Below are 19,025 nucleotides of genomic sequence, written 5' to 3' on the forward strand. Positions count from 1 at the left end.
TATGCGGACGAGGGGACAGGTTATGTCTTGGTTTCAGGGAAAAGAAAGGCAAATGAGGCAAGGATTGGGGATCCCTTTGTGTTTATGTGTGTGGCGAAGATAAAAGGCTGGCTAAGGCGGGGAAAACACATCTATTATCCTGATCTGGGAGCAAGGGAAAGCGATCTGAATTTAACCGGGATGCGGGCGTGCACAGCCAGGGTGGGGACAGGGGCCGAGGCTCGCGTATCCCTGCAGCTGCCGCAGGGATGGATGCTTCGGCTGCTGAAGCTTTCTGCTGGCCCCCATCCATGCACCTGCTAAGAGGCAGCACCCGCAGCTAAGCCGGGGCTGCTCCTGCAGCTGGGGAATGGATCATGGAGTCATCCAGAGCCTGGACTGCCCGGGACCGTCAGCGTCTGCAAGAGGCGAGGCTCGAACGGCTCCCTCGAGGCTGCGCAGCAGCACACGAGGAGGTTCTGCACTGGTGCAGGGACACGGGGCCTGCTGCCGAGCTGCCAGGGTCCTGCTGAGCGCTGGGGCGAGGACATGGAGCTGCCTTCCTGCGCCACAGCATTGTCCTTGTGCCACGGCACTGTCCCTGTGCCACAGCATTGCCCTTGTGCCACAGCATTGTCCCTGTGCCACAGCACTGTCCCTGTGCCATGGCATGGTCCTTGTGCCACAGCACTGTCCCTGTGCCACGGCCCTGCCCTCCTGCCCTGCTCCTGCCGTACCCTCATGGCCGCGGCCCAGCACCGCCCGGGGCCCGTGAGTCACAGGCCCGGGGCCGGCCCTGCCTCAGGAGCTGACTTTGGACTCCTCACAAGGCCGCACCTTCTGCGGGGCCGGAAAGCGGCATTCGGAGCGCTCCACTCCCCACAGCCACGGCTCGGCCGGAGGCGGCTGCGGGCAGGGTCAGTGCTCGGGGGCCGCTGTCGGGGGGCGGGGGGGGCACTGGCTGAGGAGGAACGCCCGGTGCGAGGGGACGGGCTCCCGGACCGACCCCACCGCCACCCCGCCGGCTGCCGCAGGGCCCCCCCGCAGCGCACAGCGCAGCGCCCGGAAGGGCCGCCCCTGCCCCTCACCCGGCGGCTGCCCGGGAAGCCGAGGGCCGGGGAGGAGGCAGCGCGGCGGCTCGGTGCTGCGGCGGGCCGGGGGCAGCGGCAGCGCCGGGACTCGAACCCGCGGCCTCCGCGCCGCTGCCGGGACCACGGAGGAGCAGGTGGAAAAGGGGCGGAGCCACCGGGGAACGGGCGCCGTGCTGCGCGCGGCCGGCCCCGCCCACCCTCGGCGGAGCCGCGCGGTCGCCATGGCAACAGAGGCGCTTCCCGCGGGGCCGGGCCGGGCTGCGCGCGCCGCGGCTCCTGGCGCTGTGGGGCGAAGGGGCCGAGCGCGGCCCCGCGGCGCGGCCCTGGGGAGCGGCGGGGCCCGGACCCCGACCCCGACCCCGACCGGGCCAGGCCCTGCCCGGCCGCGCCGCTCCCCTCCGCCGCCCTCCGGCAGCCCCTGGCCCCGGGGAACGCGGAGGGGCGGCGCCCGCTCCGCCCCGCCCCGCCCCCGGGGGGGTGTCCGGCCGTGCCCGGCCGCCGCTCGCCCTCAGCCGGGCAGGCCGCGGGGCTCGGCCGCGCTCGAACTTAGTTGGGAAGTTCCGCGCTGCGGCGGAGGCGGCGGCGCCGCGGGACGAGCCCGGGCCCCGCAGGGTGAGTGCGGGGCGGCGGCGGGACAAAGGCGGCCCGGCGCGGGCAGTGTCCGGTTCGCCCAGCGGAAAGGGAGGGCGGAGGGGGGGGGCGCGCACGGGGTCCTGCGGGCGCAGCGGGGCTGGGTCCGGCCCGTGGTGCTGGGGTCGCCTCGCTGCTCGTTTTCCACTGCGCCAGAGCCAAGGGCGAGGGGAGAGGTTGGCTCCGCGGGTGCGTGTGTTCGGCACAGAGGGGTCCCCCCGTGCCCCTGCCCCGCGCCCGTGCGGGTGCTCCGGGGGTGAGGTCGGTGGCTCACGGGTGCGATGTTCTGCTGCGAGCGCGGCGGATTAGAGCCTTGTTTTGTAATCCGAGATGACTTTTGTAAGCGCTGCAGTTATCTGTCCCCCTCTGGATTAGTGACGGTAATGTGCTTGGCGTTCTTAAGTGTACAAATAAAGATGCCCCCCTCCCTCTGCCCCCGAAGAGCTCGCGGCGGAGCCGAGTTCTGCTCGGGTGAGGAGCTGCCTGCGGGAGAGGTTTAGCATCCCAGGCGCCGGTATGCGACTCCCTTTTGCCTTGGACTCCGGGATACATGCCTGAAACAGTTCTAAGTGCCACTTTAAGGTCATTGCGCCGGTTCTTTTCAGTTGCAGATGCGCGTACCTTGGCTTGTTGGCACATCAGCCCGCGTGTGTGTCCGTGTCTTTGTTTTACAAGCACGTCTGGAGCGTTTGGGAGGGCAGATTTTTGTGTTGTGTTACGCAATTCAGCTGTTCGTTTTTCCTCCGAAATTCCAAATGTAAGTGGTTTACGCGTGGATGGGGGCTGTGGAGTTCTGTTTATGGGTGGAGAAAGCTGCTCCGAAGGAGGTCAGTTCCCAGTTCCCTGGGTTTGTGTGGAGTTTTGCGCCTGGATCTGGGAGGGAGCGGAGCTGGGATTCTGGGAGGGTGAAACTGAGCTGGGAAATCGCTGTTTCCTGCGTGGTGTTGAGTCCTGTGAAGAGCTTTGCCTTCCCCAGTGTGTTTGCAGCATCGTTACCGTTGTGGCATTTCTCCTGTGTGAGCGTAGGAGATTAATCCTGTGGGTTCAGGTATTGACTTGACTTCTATTTCTGTGGCGTAATCCCTGTGTTTTTGATTTGTGTGTGAGGAATGGGATTAAGGGAAGTCACACTTGGCAGATGGCGGAGCTCTTCTGTACCATGACGAGAGATCGTAACCTCTTATAATACCTATGGATTTGATTCCCTGGAGTTTAGCAGCACAGTTGTGCTGGAGATGAAGTGTTGCTGATGGCAGAACGCGGGTACCGCGTTACAGGAGCGGCAGCACGCAGCAAGGGACATTTTGTCAAGCTGATGCTTCCTGCCACCCTGGTAACTGCAGGCAGTTTTCATGGTAGGCTGAAGAGGTGAACTATGTTTCCACGGTAACTGGAAGTTGTTCAGCTGCTTCAGAGGTACTTTTTGCCAAAACTGAAGGTTGTTGGTGTTCCCTTGCCTTGTCTCCCTTCCAGAAATCAGGAGGTTTCGCATCTTTTTAATGACCACGTGAAAATACCATTTTCCTTTGTTTTCCTGTGACGTTTTCAGGGTGCAGTAGGGAAACAGACAATGTGGGGCAGAAATCCCAATAAAACTGCCTGGCAGCTTGACCCAGGTAAAGACTTTATTAGAGAAAACCCCAGACCTTATAAACTTCTTTTCACTTTTTTTATTTGGTAGGATTTTCATCCCTGCTCAACCTCTTTTTGTACAAGTTGTCAAGGACATTTATTAGCGAGTAAACCTATAAAGCCTTTCTACTTGAGTATAATTAAAGAGGTAGGAATCCCATTTAAGTAGATGTAGCCTGTAATTCGCTTTTGATAGGCGTATGGTTTGTTGAAAATACACTCGTAAAGTGGAGCCTGTTCTCTCAGACGATGCTCAACTAATCCTCAGCTCAGTGTTTCTTTTCCAGTGCAGAGAAGACATAGAACAAAGTGACTCCAGGATGTCATAGTATGGGAAGTCCAGTCCATAAAAGAAATCAAAACTAGGACTCTTTCCTGACTCGGATTCCTGAGTTTGTTGGGTTTTTGCTGTCTCATTTTATACGTGGTGGTAACGACGTGTCACAGTCCCAGGTTTATGCTCATGCTGCAGTTCTGGAGGCTGGAGGAGAAAGGGCAGAGTACCCAGGTATGTTCCCCCTGGCCTGGGCTCTCGACTGACACCATGCCAATAGAGTAGGAGAATCTTAATGTCTGATGATGAAGCAATTTATCACCTCTGATCATTGCCATCTTGATGGCAGTGTGTGGTGCTTGGTTGGTTTATTTTTAAGTACTGTTTCCAGCCATGTGTAGCACTGTCATCCTGGATGCTAATTGGGTCCCTTGTGTGTTTGCAGACTCCTCTGACAGTAATAATGTGCTTACTGTGTGCCTCATTTCTCCCAAAGGAAAATGGAATAAAACAGATTTTACTGAAAGAACGAATTTCAGACTCCAAGGTCTATGATGAGCGTGGCAGCTCCTACTGCTCATGGCCTGAAGGTACAATTGAGACCCTGTGTGAAAGATTTGAGTCCTGACCAGCAGCTCCCGGTGGAAGGGCAGTGGGAGCTCAGGTATTCCTGCCTGGGATTCTTTGCTTGCTCTGTGGTTTTGCCTGGGTGTTGTCCTGGACTCTGCTCCATTCAGCACTTGCGTTTCTCTGGCTACTAGATAATTTTGAAGCCAGTCCTGTCACTCCCTTCTTTCACACGTGCTTGGTTACTGTCAAGTGAAAAGCGAGCGCTCTCGCCCTGGTGAGGAATGTGTTGCTGCCTTGGCTGCCTAGTCCCTTCCTTGGGATTAGCCTTTGTTTGATCTTTGGTCATGGAGCTTTCTCTCTTGTGGTGGGTTTTCCAGGTATCATCAGAGCCAGGTTGTTAGAGCTTCTTGTGATTTTTGTCCCGTCCTTGGGTTTTTAAATGGTAGTGAGAAAACTTCCCATAGTCCTGAACATATCAATGTAGCAGTGCCTGTGGGGAGTGCTCTGCAGAGCAGGACACGGGGCTTGGGATTGTATTTGATTGGGAAGCAGCTGGGGGTTGGAACTTGATGACCTGTAAGGTCCCTTCCAACCCAAACCAGTCTGATAGTTCGAGAGGATTCCTCTGAGCATGTCAGTTAGGGGCATGGGGAATGGCGGCAGCAGCAATCTGCCTCTCTGATAGCTCGGCCTGCTCGTGTGTTTAAACGTTGTACTGGTTCCTCACTGAGCAGTCGCACGTATCAAGGTTTTTCTGTAGGACTCAGTATGTTTTCCTGAATTGATATTCCACCGGAGCTGGTAACTTGGCTCGGCTCACTGGCTGGGGAAGTTTCCCTTGGCAGATGAGGTTGTCATGCTGAGTTGTGAGCTATGGAGTCACTTACAAATTTGACTAGTAAGGGGTGTGTGTGTGCATTCCTAAGTGCGAGTTCTGGATGTTCTGCAGCCAGTTAAGTGTAATGTCACTGTTCTCCTTTGCAAGCTGTTTGTACCTACAGGATGTTTTCCTGCACAAGGATGTGAATGATGCTGGTTGGAAGTCTGTCTTTCACTTCCATAACTTGGTGAATTTGCATGATACCATTGGAGGGATTCAGTGCCTTAGTTTTTCTGCTGATTTACGTGTTAATTTATTTCATAATGCAGGTGCAGCCTTTTGGGGCTCCTTATTAAATTGTGAAGTAGTAGGCAGCCTTTGGGAGGAAAGTATGATGTCTATTGGATACTTCAAAGAGACGTTCATAGAATAGGAGATTGTTCTGCATTCAGTGGGCTGTTTGTAAAAGCCAGACTGAAGTAAACTACTTAATCCTGCAAGCCCAGGCATGAAGCTCGCAGTGATGCTGTGAGCGCAATCTGTATCACTTGTTTGTGTTTGATGCATGAGGGTGAGTAGAGCCTGAGAATGTTGCAATGGTTTCGGTGTGTTTTTTGTTGTGTATGTAGGAATTGCCCAAAGACATCCTATGGAAAAAGCCACAAACCTTTTGCTTTTGCCTCAGAAGTCTGTTTGACTGCGCCTACACTGATTGCAGTAGGAGCCTCTGCAGTTTAAGCCACTGTGGGGTTGTCTTGAGTGTGCAGCCAAAGAGACTGGAGTAATAGTGACAGGAGGGCTGTGGAATTACCTCCACAGCAAACTAGTCCTGAATCCTGTTAACAGCCTTCTGAAGAGCCACAGACCTGGTAGATTTAACAGTGTAACTGGAAGACCTCATGCTTGGTAAGCTCTAGATGCACCTGCCCTGTGCAGTTGAACATGCAGGCTTTCCCAGTACAGGGACTAAGAAAACCTGGATATTGAATTTTGACAAAACACAGTAAATCTTATCTATCCTTTTGCAGCTACTGATTTAAAAGCATGGGTAATGTCTCCCTCTTTTTCTCAGGGTTGGGTATCAGTTCGTGTTGGTATGACCTGAATGTCTGATGAGAAAAGGATATGTAGATCTGCTGGATGATGATTTTCCTCAGGCCTAGGCTGCAATACTTCTTCTAAGAGCCTAGATTATACTTCCGTAAACAGCCTAATCTTCAGATTCTTTCCTCAAATCAAGGTGCCTTATTTTCTTGCCTCCCACTGTCTTTGGTTTGTTCTGGAAATACCTAATACTGGAACTTCTGCAGGCAAGAAAGCCTTCAAACAGCTTCCCAAGCTGGTTGGGGTTATTTTTCGGTGCATCTGTATAATTAGGAGACTGTTAATACATATTTTCTCAGTTCCTGAATACCTTAAAATTACTTTGAAACAATGGGAGCTGAGTTTTTTTGAATACTCATCACTATGAAACATGCTTGGAGAGGAAATGAATTTGTTCTTAGGCTGTGTGATTGCGGTGATGCAACGTGAGCAATCTGGGACTGGAGAGGATTATTATCCAAAACATTGCTTGGTTTTGTTTTGAGTCATGTCCTATGAGCATGCACTTAAATGTTGGAAATGGTTGGGGGGAGAGGAAGGGAATCTGAGCTGCTTTAGAGCCACTTACAGAGCTGTTCATTAAAAGTTCTTATCAGTATTAAGGGCCCAAACTTTGAGTTTTGGGCAGTAATAAAGCTGCTGCCTGCCTGAAAGAAGATAAGCGTTGGTCTTGCAGCAGTGTGAGAACCGAAAGCTTTGTACTGTTGCAGTGATTATGAGTCAGGATGGTCATTAGCCTGCTGTAACAAGTACGAAAAGATAACCAGACCTTCAGCAATTGAATTGTTATCTGCACCATTTTCACTTAGAAGGAAAAAGGGGGCATGTGCGTTCCAGCACTTCCGAGAGTGTAAGTACGCGGCATGCGAACGGCTCCGGCTTTGGTGTGATTTCGATTTGTCTGATTTTACAGATTTAATGTAAGCTTTCGGGGGGGGGTGGCAGTTGATCTCAGGCTTTTTCCCAGCTCAGAATACCCCTTTGATTTGGCTGGGGGCTGGGGAGGGAGCTGTCAGCTACAGCACAGGCCTGACCCAGTTCCCCTGCGGCAGCGTGGGAGCTCCTCGAGCTGGGCCAGCCCAGGGATCCATCCGCAGCTTTGGCTTTGCTGCACAAGCAGCACTTGGGTGCAAAGGAGATGATGGCAAAAAGAGCAGAAACACAAAATGAGCTGCATTTAGTTTTTGAAAATAGGTAGGCATGACACGGTGGAGACGAGGCGGCGAAGAGAAGATGCCGATTGCCTTATTTTGTTAGTTTTTCTTTAAATCTAGCCCTTAAAAACTGGTTTACCCCTCCTAGTTCCTAAGGGTAAAAAGCTGCCAGTATTTTAGTGCAGTGCATGAAAATATGAGCATTTGTGTGTGCTTTTGCTGATGCAGTCAATGTTGTTGCCACACACATCAGCCCCTTCTGTTTGTTTTCATAGTGACTGTTTTTTCTGGTATTGGTAAACACGCTTCCCATGCCTTTCAACAACTGATATCAATAGATGCAAAGTTCTAAGACTTGTTATTCCTCCTGTTGTAAAACCAGGGTGATCTTTATTTCACCGTGTTGATAAGGATTTGAAAGACGTAAAGAGGAATGGGATGCAAGTTTGTTCCGTGTTTTAATGAGGTCAGACTGCAGCCTGCAATAAGTCTGGCTGCTTTTTCAGCTCAGCCATAGTATCAGGAACTCCTGGTAGGGAGCGAGTTGTGCCAAACTTGAAGAGGGATGTTTATCTGCTGCAAGCATGTTCAACCATACAAGGCTTTGGATGGACAAAGCTGTCTCATCCGTAACGAAGGCATTCTGCCCAGCAGAGCCATGATGTGTTTTAAACAGGGCTGGAATTTTTGGCCAGCGGAATTGCGCTTGATATTTCGTGAGAACACTCGGAATTCTCCATTGAACAAAATGGGCACAGATGCCTTTCTAAAAGGAGTGTTCATGCTGGGGTTGCGCAGCTCAGCCGCTGCATTAGAGACCTTTACAAGAAAAGCCATTTCTATTATTTGTGGTCAAACAGTGCTCTCACTCTTCTGGCATTATTAAATGTCAGATATTAGTGTAATCTGCCCTTAGAATATTTTAAGCAACATGATGGTTGCAGACTTACCTAACATCATCCTGTTGTTGTAGTCCACATGTACAAATGATACAGGGCATGTCTGAGCCTGCAATAACAGTTATGTCCGAGGAAACAGACGTCTTGATTTATGCAGATGACATTAACCGTTTCTAAAACATGTTTAAATTAATGTATTGAAATTCTCGCTGGTCATCATAATGTTCAGCTTGTCCTTCACAATCTGAGCGTCAAAAAATCACTGCAGCTCTCTGTGGTTGCTGCTTGTGAATGAGAGATTAAATGAACTGGTTTGGTTACGTAGAGTTCCAGTACAACTTCACCGCTTTACTTACTCTGCTAAATTCAGTCCTACTTAGGACAGAGATGCTCACTGTTGCTGCGTGGTGGTGTGAGGCTGCAGGAGGGGGTTCCACATGTCTGACCCCTTCGTACTGAACTTGACAGAGCAGCGGGTGTTTTCTCACTGCTTCCTTACCATAGTTGAATCACAGCGCTCATAGGAAGGGCTCATCGATGGCTGCAGAGCAGCGTTTCAAGGTCAGGGAAGCGGCTTTCTGCGTGGTGAGCATTATGCTAATTCAGTTGTTAAACATATTGGAATTGTGCTTCCTTTTGCTTCTGCAGTGCTTGCAGATTCCATCGGAGCCTTTGCGCTGCGCTTGGAGTACAGAGGCTTGGGTTAGAGCAGGGAGCAGCTTTCTTGTGTGCTGGGTTGTGACCACGTGCAAGAAATGTGTCTGCAGATCGCGGTTTGATTCAAGTTCTTTGCATGGAATACTTGCTTAAGCAGTGCCACTGTCGTGTTGGGGCTTATGCCTGAAGATGAAACCTAAGGAGGTGATGCCATGATGGTGAGGGTGAAGCCTTGAAGGCTATGGGAGAGTAGCAGCTGTAATGATGGAATTCATTGTTTCTGTGCATGCAGGAGTGAAATGAGAGTGTAATGAAGCAGAGGTGGAACTTAAGTCCTGGTGCTGACACCCTTTACAAACAACATGAAGCTTTTGGTCTCATGTTTGGTCTAGAATACTATGAATGTGTACCGGTATTGATTCCTAGCCAGCATGTGTAGTATCTTCAGAGATTTTGTGATACTTGTAATGATCACACAGTGACCTGTTTGTTTGGTATCAGTTGCACACAGTGTTAAAAGTAGTCGGTTTTGAATCCAGCTTTTCTGTACTGCAGACGCATGGCTGGCTGAGATAGGTTTTGCACCAGCTTGGCTCTGTAAGGAGCAGGTTAGTGTAGTTTTCAATGATTGTGCTTGTATGTGTGTTACATCCTTCCTAATCACCCTGGGAAGCTGAGCTTGGGGATGTTCCTCCTGGTGAGTTAGAAGCATTGTTGTACCTTGGGACAGTTGGAGCCTTCCTACAGGTTCCCCGTCAGGGTGATGCCTGCTTCCTGTCCTGCTCCTGCTCAGGGCTGCTGTAGCCTGGATTTTTCTCACTGCTTTCAAACCTTCATGGATGGTGACCTGCTCCATTTTCTGCTTATGTTGGCTCCTTCAACACTGCGAAGCAGCTCTGCTCTGGAGATCTACATCTCAGCATCCTGCTAATTACACTGGTTCTGCCAGGACTCACTTGGTGATGGGAGTGTGGAAAAGGCTGTGAATGTGGGAGGAGCACCTCAACCCAGAGTTTGAGAACATCTTCAGCAGTGTGAGAAGGGAGCAATGAAGCAGAAGGCAGGTTAGTGTCTGGAGAGCTTTAGAAGTGGTGATGGCGCATGTTGGAAGGCTGTGGATGCTGTTCGGATACTTGGCTGCCTGCGAGCTTCCTGCTCCTGCTGAGTGTCCCTGGCATTGCTTTGAGTGGAGGCCACTGCCAGTGCTTGATGGGCTCTGGTTAGGGAGCTGTCTGACTAGTTTGAGACCAGGGGTAGTAACTGCTAACGATCAGAGACAGACAGCACCAGAACCTGTCTTCAAAGAGCAACTACAGAACGTGGTGTTGGCCAGATTCAAGGGTTGTGCCCTCGATTACATCTGGAGAGGGGCCTGGAGTGAAAAGCTTGTTGAGACATGAGTGTATATTTTAAACTATATCATTAACAGAGGTTGTTTATAACTGTTTAGCCAATATTGGCTTTAAACCAATGTGCAAAGCAGTGTTTAGAAGAAGTTGGACTGGCTTTTATTAGGCTTCGCAGTCTGGAGAGTTTATCATTTTGCTGCAAAACAGGCTGTGTGCTACCTGGACGTCGGGCAGAGATCTCCTCATCCTGCATATCTGTCTTTCGTTCACCTGGTCTTCTGTCGGCTCATCAAGTCTCTAATCTACAGATTACTGGACACTGAAAAGCAAAGGTATGTTGTGCCTTTGTCACTTCTGAAGCATCCTCCACTGGCTGCTGTCTCATGAAAGGTGCTGGGATGTGTGAATCGTTGATTGCGCTGCCCAAGCTTGCCATGGACTTGAGGAAGCTGAAGACACATTTGACCTCGCATCCAGCTCCCTGGATTGGCAAGGCTGTTCTGAGAAGGATTTGATTCAGATGGGATTCCTCCTGCACAAATTGTGGATCCAGAGTCAGTTACTTGTTCTTAGGAGAGCATCGTGCCACTGCTTGAACGTGCAGATTTGCAGCAGAAAGGCCGGTGCGGAGCTGGCTCTGCAGATTTCCCAGGAGCTGCAGGACTTAGCTCTGCCTCTTGAAGTCGGTGAACGCATCTTGTGTCTTCCAGAGGCATCCAGTGCTGTTAACAGTGAAGCTAAACCCAGGATGGGTCAGTCACACTTTGCTGTGTGGCTTTCTGGGGGCAGGGAAGGACAAGGATGGAGGTGGGGAGCTGGGACAACTCTGTACTCTGGTTTTGCTTTGGGTCAGATTTCAAAGGAACCTTCTTTGTAGTGACCTTGGGAAGGTGCTGGTTCTAAGTTCAGTGTGAGATCATTCTCAGATTACTAAAATGCTGTTAAAATCCCTTCCTTTGGATATGCCCTGAGAAATCTGGATCAGGCTCTGGGGCTCCTGTAGTAGTGGTGTTGGTGTGATCCGAGGGAAGCATCCGGGCCTGCATGCTCCCGGGCAGGCGAGTGCTGATGCCCAGGGTCTGGATGAACTGCTGGGAGCATACCCGTGACCCTTCATTCCTGCTGACTTTTGTGACCTCCAAAATATGCCTTAAAATGGAGGTGATCTGCACAGTGCTCCATGGGTTCTTTGACAGGTCTGCACTGTGTAAAGTGTTTCTATGTTACTCTTAGCTTCATTTCCGTGTGTTGAGTGCTTCTGTGGCTTCTGTGCTTAAAGCTTGCCAGAAAATGTTGACTTGTGGTTAAAGAACACTTCTATGCTCCAGGTGTGAGCACGGCGTGAGCAGCCGCCGTCGCCTGCCCTTGCCTTGCTCCGTGCCCCTGCTAGCACAGGGGTGTGCTCACAGCCACGCGCTGCTGGTTCTCCATCCCTCCATGCTTTCTCAGTGCTGTTTTCTCACACTTCTGCCATTTCCCTTTGTTCTCCCACCCTCCTCAATAGACACATGAACATTTGAAGTGTCTGAGCTGTTGCCTTTCAATTCCTGGGCATTTCCCCCTTTTTTGTGCTTTCTGAAGCAGCCGGGGAGATGGAGGGCACTGTGTTGTAGTCAGTATCTTCTAGATTGTGTGTTGACCAATAGCTCATTACAGGCCTTGGTTGTGCTGTATAACATCATGTTTGTGAAGAACAAGGTAGCAGACGATGGCTCGTGTGTGTGCAGGCTTTGTGCTGGCAGAGGTCTTGGCTTAAACATACTTCAGAAATGGGAGGAAATGTTTCATTGCTCTGGTTCCTCATGTTCATATTTTGTGCTTGTTCAGCCTGGAGAAGAGAGGACTCCAGAGAGACCTTAGAGCAACTCCAGTGCCTAAAAGGGGCCACAAGAAACCTGGAGAGGGGCTTTGGACAAGGGGAATGGCTTTTGAGATGAGCTCTTAGGCAGAAGCTCTTCCCTGTGAGGGTGCTGAGGCGCTGGCACAGGGTGCCCAGAGAAGCTGTGGCTGCCCCATCCCTGGCAGTGCTCAAGGCCAGGTTGGACACAGGGGCTTGGAGCAAGCTGCTCCAGTGGAAGGGGTCCCTGCCCGTGGGACACCTTCCAGACAAAGGCTGCTACAGCTTAAAGGAGCAGCTTAGAAGTTGTTTATTGTTCGTGGAATGGAATATCCCTTCTGGGAATCATCCGGTCCAGCCCCTGTCCAGAGCAGGGCCAGTTCAGTGTCTTTCTCCCCTTATGCTGCAGTTCACTTCTAAGGTCGTGCCTGGGACAAGTGTTTTGGGCTTAAGTGTAGTTGCTTGTTGACTAAGCCTGACTACGTGCTTCTGTTATGACTAACGCAGACATTTGGAAGGTAGAATAGTGGATTGAGTGGGGAAAGCTGCTGCTGGACAATATTGCCTGTTTGTACTGAAAGAAAACGTGTTGTTAACAGTAAAACCGAAGCCGTTGAGCACAGCTTTCTAGCATATGAGTCTTTTTAAGAAAGAAGTAGAACATCAGGCGGTGAAGCCGTCAAATGGCAGAGCTGTAAGAGCCAAAGCAGAGCATGAACATCTGTAACAAGACTACGCAATGACAAGTTTCTTTTGAGCTGGGTGAAAGCTTAGAAGCGGCATTACCTGTTACAGCATCTTTGCTCAGTGTTTTGCCTGTAGGTGGCACGTGCTTTTTGTGAATGAGTCTGCGAGCTGGTGACCGTACAGCTTCAGAGGCTGTCCTTTAGCACAAGAACAGCTAAAACGAATGCAGTGGGAACGCTTTCTCTTTGCAGAATCAGAGGAATCTTAACGCTTAGACCTCAAATACAGATGTCGGTCACCCCCTGCCCTTGGGCAGGACCGGGCTGGGGGGTTCCACAGCTCTTCTGTGGGTCTCTGCACCTAACCCAGCAGCTCTGGCTCTGCTCTGCCTTGGGAGCAGTGTTATCCCCAAAGACTTGTCCCCATGCTCAGTCACTCGTTAGTTGTTGGCAGTGGCTGTTGGTGTCCTGACACAGTTGGCTTCATGGGGAGAGCAAATCCTGAGGATTAAACCAGCAGGAAAGCTGACTTCCTTGTGGAAACCATGCAGTTTGGCTTTGCCCAGCTGTTCTGCCATGGAGAAGATGCGCATGCACATACATAGAATTTTTAGCCTGTCATGATTCTTTTTGGTCTTCTATCCCGTCACTGTGTTTCCTGTATCCTCTGTTTTGTTGGTTCAGGTGTTGTCTGGGTGATTAAACTGTTGAAGTGACCTGTTGAAGGTGCTGCCCTTTCAGCAGCCTCAGGTTTTCCTAAAGGCTTGATGCAACCACTTGTTCTCTTCTCCGTATGGCAACACCGTAATCCCTTTTCTGGCAGTCAGATGAATGTGCAAGAGCCGTAGCATCTACATATTGGTACCAGGGACATTGAGTCAATCCCAGCACGGTGTGAGCTGGGTGTACGCGCTGAAGGAGCTTTACCACACAGGCCACCGCCGCGTCTTCCAGCACTGGAAATCCTGTTAGAATTTGAAGAGGACGATCGGGGATTATTGGATTTGTCCTTTCTTATGGGCCCTTCTGCCGCAGAAGCACCTGCCATGCTCAAAGGCGAGCAGGAAACGTCTGCTCACATCACTGCAAGCTTGTATGAAACGATCCATGCCCCCGGTTCCATCCTGGGGGCAGGGGTGATGGGTTTATTTGTGAAGGCTGCGGAGCCCTGGCTCTGTGCAGCAGCTCTGGTTCTGTGCGGGCGCTGGCTATTTCTGTAACAAGTAGGTGGATTTTTTAATAGCCCCAAGCCCACAGATGGTTTCACTCTGTTCTCTGGCTCCCGTGTCACCGGGTCAGGCACAGACCCACCTCCCAGGAGCAGCTCGCCTTGTAGTTCTCCTTAGCTTGGTTTCCATCCCGCTGGCGAGCTTAGCAAGGGGGTTTCTGACGAGGATTTTAACCTGACGTTTGCCCCATGCAATAAATAGCGTCAGTGTCCATGGAATTCTCACCAGTGTTTCAGGAGGAAACTGGCCCAGTGGTATCACTGCTGCCTATAAAGCATTTGCAGCAGCTGGTATCTCTGGCAGCGAGCACAGTGGCAAACCAGAGACTCCAGCAGTGATGATACCTGTGTCCTGTCAGCTCTGAGACTGGGCACGGTGTCCTTTGCTTCCCTTACTGCCAAGAGGACAAGAAGTACAGGCACTTAGAGTAAATACTGCCTGGTGTGGGTGGTCTCTGAGCTCCATTGACTGTTGAAACCTGGTACCGAACACGGCATTCTGGAGGGGGGTATCGAGTGGAGGGATGCTGAAGGTTGTTTTCCATCCTGTATGTCCGAGCTGCAGACAGCTGGCTTCTCCATCATTTGCTCTCCTTGAGCCGTGTCCATGGAGTGCCTGCCAAATGGGAGCATTCCCACCCAGAGCAGGAGCCTGTAGGGAAAACACAGCCCTGCCTCACCTCAGGGCTTCATGCCTAGAAAGGGGTGCTCAGAAGTGCTGCCTGCTTGAGGGCAGAGGGCTTGGTGGCTGCTCCATGTCTTTCTGAAACAACAGCGAACCAAATTCACCTCTTCTAAAGCAAGGTCGTGGAGACCACACACTCAAAGGAGGTATAAATAAATCAGCATGTGATTAATTTAATTGTATCCGGGATGTACAGCATAGGAGAATGAAAAGGACACAGCCAGGGATTTAACCCCTTTCCTGTAGAATCTTATGTGCAGGAAAACTGAATTCTAATCAAAATGTGAAGCTGTGGCTGCCCCATCCCTGGCAGTGCTCAAGGTCAGGTTGGACACAGGGGCTTGGAGCAAGCTGCTGCAGTGGAAGGGGTCCCTGCCCGTGGCAGGGGTTGGAGCTGGAGGAGCTTTAAGGTCCCTCCCAACCCAAACCAGTCTGGGATTCTATGAAGCTGTATTTTAAATGCAGTTAAGAGCTCCCTGCAGCAAGAGGGCTGCGTTGTTCCTGCACATTAACCAGGAGGAAGCTTTATGATGGTTCTGAAAAGGGCTGAGGAGAAACTTGCCAGGTTGCGGATGAAGGAATCCACCCTGTGCTGTGTCAGGGGCACAGCCCTGGTGACCTTTGGGAGCTGCAGATAGGGCAGGGTTCTGCCTGAAACGACTGAACATCAGCCTCCAAGAGCCTTGGCTTGACCTCTTTATGGTTTCAGTTCCATAGCCAGCTCTCCTTGCTTGTATCCAAGCCCAGTCATTAATACTTCAGCTGGCATGTGCTGGAGCTGGTCCGGGAATGTCTTCTTTTCATGCTAAACTGCCTATAATGGGGGGAAGTTATTTGCAAGGTCTTGTTTGTGGGCGAAACACATTTACAAGGATGAAACCTGAAAGAATCTTACCAGGAGCCGGAGCTGACCACAAAGCGAATGTTGGATGACACAAGCAAACAAACCAGCGCTTTCTGAGGCCTCCTGGGGATGCCGACCTTCTGCACAACCACTCCTCAGCCTTGCCCGGTAATTCGCGTTGTTCCTGCCGAGCGGCCTCCTCCGCTGGCATCAGTCAGGGTTTTGCTTTTGTTCCCTAGTTCCAACTGCCAAAAGAATCGGGACTTTCTGGAGATGCCCACTCCCTGGTGAGCCCATGGGATCCCTCGCGCAGAGAGCGAGCTGGCGAGGAAGGGTGACTCAGGAGGGCGAGGATGCACAGCAGCTGGTACCAAAAAATGATGATTCACCGACACCTGAAAGCATTTCTCCTTTGGGTAGGGTTTGTGCTAGCTCGCTCTCATGAGACTTTCAAAACAAATTAGACCCCCTGTGAAACTTGGAAGGGAGAAGAGTTTACTCTGAAACTGTCAATGAGAGGGTTGTGGAGAATGGAGTTATGGAAGCATGAGGTGTAATGAGGTAGTTGTGCTGCTCAGGAAATGCCTAACGTGCTCTTTCAGTCTGTGTGCTCTTGATGGGTCTCTCTCCCGAGGAGAACGCACTGGCAGTGGGGTATGAAGAGGAAGCACCCGAACCAGCAGCCTGGCTTTGACAACGCTGATCTTCACAGAGAAGTATTTGCCTTTGGCTGTCTTAGAACACTTGTAGCTGTCCCCAGAAGACTGCAGGAAGCTTTGGAGGTCTCGCTTGTTTTCAGCTCTGAGAACTGATGATAAATGTGATAACCATGCAGGGGAAAGTATGGTCACCCCTGGTGTTTGGAGGGATCTCCTTTTGCTGGCAAGGATCCCCCGTTCTCCCTTTAAAACCGTTTGGCACTGCAGAGAAGAGTCTCCTGTTGGTGGGAAGGATGGTGGGCACCATGCCCGGCTGTGCAGAGGGTGGAAGCTGGGCTGGGTGAGTGGGAGCGCAGAGCAGAGGCTGAGAGTCCAGAAGGGCTGACATTCAGAAGCTGTTTCCTGAACACAACTGGAGTCAAACCCCTCCTGTTCCAGGTCTGCTCCACTGTGCTGCCTCTTCCAAACAGTGTGGGCACGCTGCTGGGCAAAGGCGCAGGGATGCTCCTGCTTGCAAGTGACTGATTCCTGTCGATGAATCCTGTCTGGCTACTTGTGTCGGTGACACACAGGCACTGGCAGCTCTGCAGGGCTGGCAGCTACGGAAATGGGTCATTACCTGTAATTTTGTCACAAATCCTTCCCTCCAGACCCATCTTTGTCTCGCCAGCTCCAGGAAGTTTGGAGGATGAGATGATTCCGTGTGCTCCCCAGCCCTCCTCAGCCTTCTTGGTTACAGACAGTTGCATTTTGCTGTTGAATCCTATTTTAACATCGACTAATGTGTTCCTGAATGAACATCTCTGTTGTCCTGCTACATCAGGAATGCAGTCTCAGATTTATGTTGTCCATTCCATGGACATGCCAGCCTATTGAACATCCCATTTTTGCCTTGCTGTAAATGTTATTGCCTCTGCGGGGCCAGTTTGAATTATTGCAGCTACTGGCTTATAGTGCTTTATGATTTGTTACCCTTTTAACTGCCTTACCCTCGTAACCTGGGTATTGAAATACAAGGTGTAAAGTTTTCACTTGGGTAGCAGCACATGGTGAAAAGGGTTGTAGAAAATACTCCTGTTCTTTAGTGCATGCCTGGATCTCCCTGCAGCTCTAAGGAGTGATGGTCGTTATGCAATTGTCCTGGCAATAGCAATTGGAGCTTTACAAGTGCTTGTAAATGCTGCTATTTATAGGATGGGCACTTTGCTTAACCAAACCTAATCTTTCTCTGCAGAGGGAGAAATGTCAGAGCAGAGTGGTTCATCCTTGAGATGGGACTGGACTGCAGTGTCCAAAGGAACAGCACTTTGGCCTTAAAATACTAAAATAGAGGCTTCAAATAGGCTGGTAGCTGGGGAATGGAGGAAGATTGTAGCTTGGAATACTTGGAATGTTAGTAATAAAGATGTATGGGGCTTTGCAGGTCATAGGATATCTCAGTTCTCAGCCTGTTACTAACGAGTATTGAGAAGCAGAAGCAGCACCTTGTTCTCCTGAGCTGCACTATGAAGCCGGGAAAAGGGAACTGAGATGTGTTTTATTCCCTGCTCTTCCTTTGTGAACCAGTTTGTCCAGGGACAGTTGTAAAGCTTCGAGCCAGAATGACAGTACTTCTGTTAATCTTTCCTCTTCAATACAACTGATGATCCCGCGTCAGGGAATGACAGTGCTAATAATGGGAATCAGCCTTAAATCCAAGAACAGAAGAAACCCTGTTTTACTGAATTGGTTGCATTATCTGCTTGGTGCTAAAAGTTTCAGGGAAGGGATTTTTCTTTTCTCTGTTACTTTGGTTGTACTGTGTAAGCTGTGTGCTCTCTATAGAAGTCACACACATGGTGAAGTTACTCCCCTCTTCCTACGTGCCCAGCAAGTGATTGGATTAAGCAAGAATTAACGGAGGGATCCTGTCAGCAGCAATCCAAGTGCAGGAGGAAGCAGCAGGAGGATGACTGCTCAGGAGAACTGATGTGACCTGCTGTACGCTGCTGCCAGAGCATGGTCAGTGAGGGGAGGAAGGGGAAAAATGGGAAAAGGAAAGAATTCTTTCTATGAAGGCTGAAACATTTCAGACACGGGAGGAGCCTGTTGTAGAAGGCAGGAAATAAACCCTGGATTGCTGTGTGTCTGCTCATTGCCTTTGTTTCCAGTGGTGCCTGTGGCCTCCTGTGCCAAGGGAAAACCTGCGGGAGAGATGAGCGTACCCTGGCAGAGCTGGGGTTTCGGGAGCTCTCGTGCAGGTGGTTGCAGGGAGCTCCTCCTGGATTTGCACCCTGACTTCTTTCATGCTGCAGCAGATTTGCTGGGCAAGTTGTGTCCGAGGAAGGAAAATCCATAGTTTGATAGTTGTCTGCTGGAGTATTCATAGTGTAAACAGGGATAGTCGCTCCTGAGCCATGCTTTTGGGTTGCTTTCAGTTTTATAACTGGATTTGGGAGGTTTATTGTTTAGGGATTTCTGGATATTATGGAGGTTTTTCTCTGTGGAATTTTTATGCTTCCCATCCTTAGGAAAGACAGAGGGATAGTTCAGGGACAGCTCATGGGTTGGTTTGCTCTGTGCCATTTAAAACACTCTTATTTCGGATCAGGGAAGTTGGCGATAACCACGTGGTTCGTGGTGCAGAAATGACCTGCAGGCTGCTGCTCCTCTTGGCCTAATAGGCTTAAAGGCATTACCAGTGAGGTAAATACCAGTTCCGTGCTGGTGGTGGGCAGGGCAGCGCGCGATGCAAAAGGGTGTGTTTGGGGTAAAGCCCTTCCCGTAGGATTTTAGCGCAAGCAGCGCTGCAAAGGGAGCAGTCCGTGCTGGGTTTTGATGAGGAACGTGTACCACTGTTTAATTGGATTGTTCAGTTAAGAACCCAGGCAGCACCCCGCGACGTTAACTCTGTAAGAGTCTGCTTGAGCTTGGAGTGGTGTTGGTGT

The 19,025-nt window shown here is 50.8% G+C and overlaps 1 protein-coding gene across 1 annotated transcript in view; it reads left to right on the forward strand.

Annotated features, from left to right (window-relative positions):
* Positions 1-1,579: 1,579 nt before the first annotated feature.
* KIAA1671 (KIAA1671 ortholog) overlaps positions 1,580-19,025 on the forward strand; it is a 67,715-nt gene continuing 50,269 nt past the window's right edge. The window contains exon 1 of the mRNA XM_065693115.1: positions 1,580-1,682. The gene's annotated coding sequence lies outside the window, so the exon portion shown is untranslated. The remainder of the gene's footprint in view (positions 1,683-19,025) is intronic.

This window comes from Lathamus discolor, chromosome 12, assembly GCF_037157495.1.
Source record: "Lathamus discolor isolate bLatDis1 chromosome 12, bLatDis1.hap1, whole genome shotgun sequence".
NCBI lineage: Eukaryota > Metazoa > Chordata > Aves > Psittaciformes > Psittacidae > Lathamus > Lathamus discolor.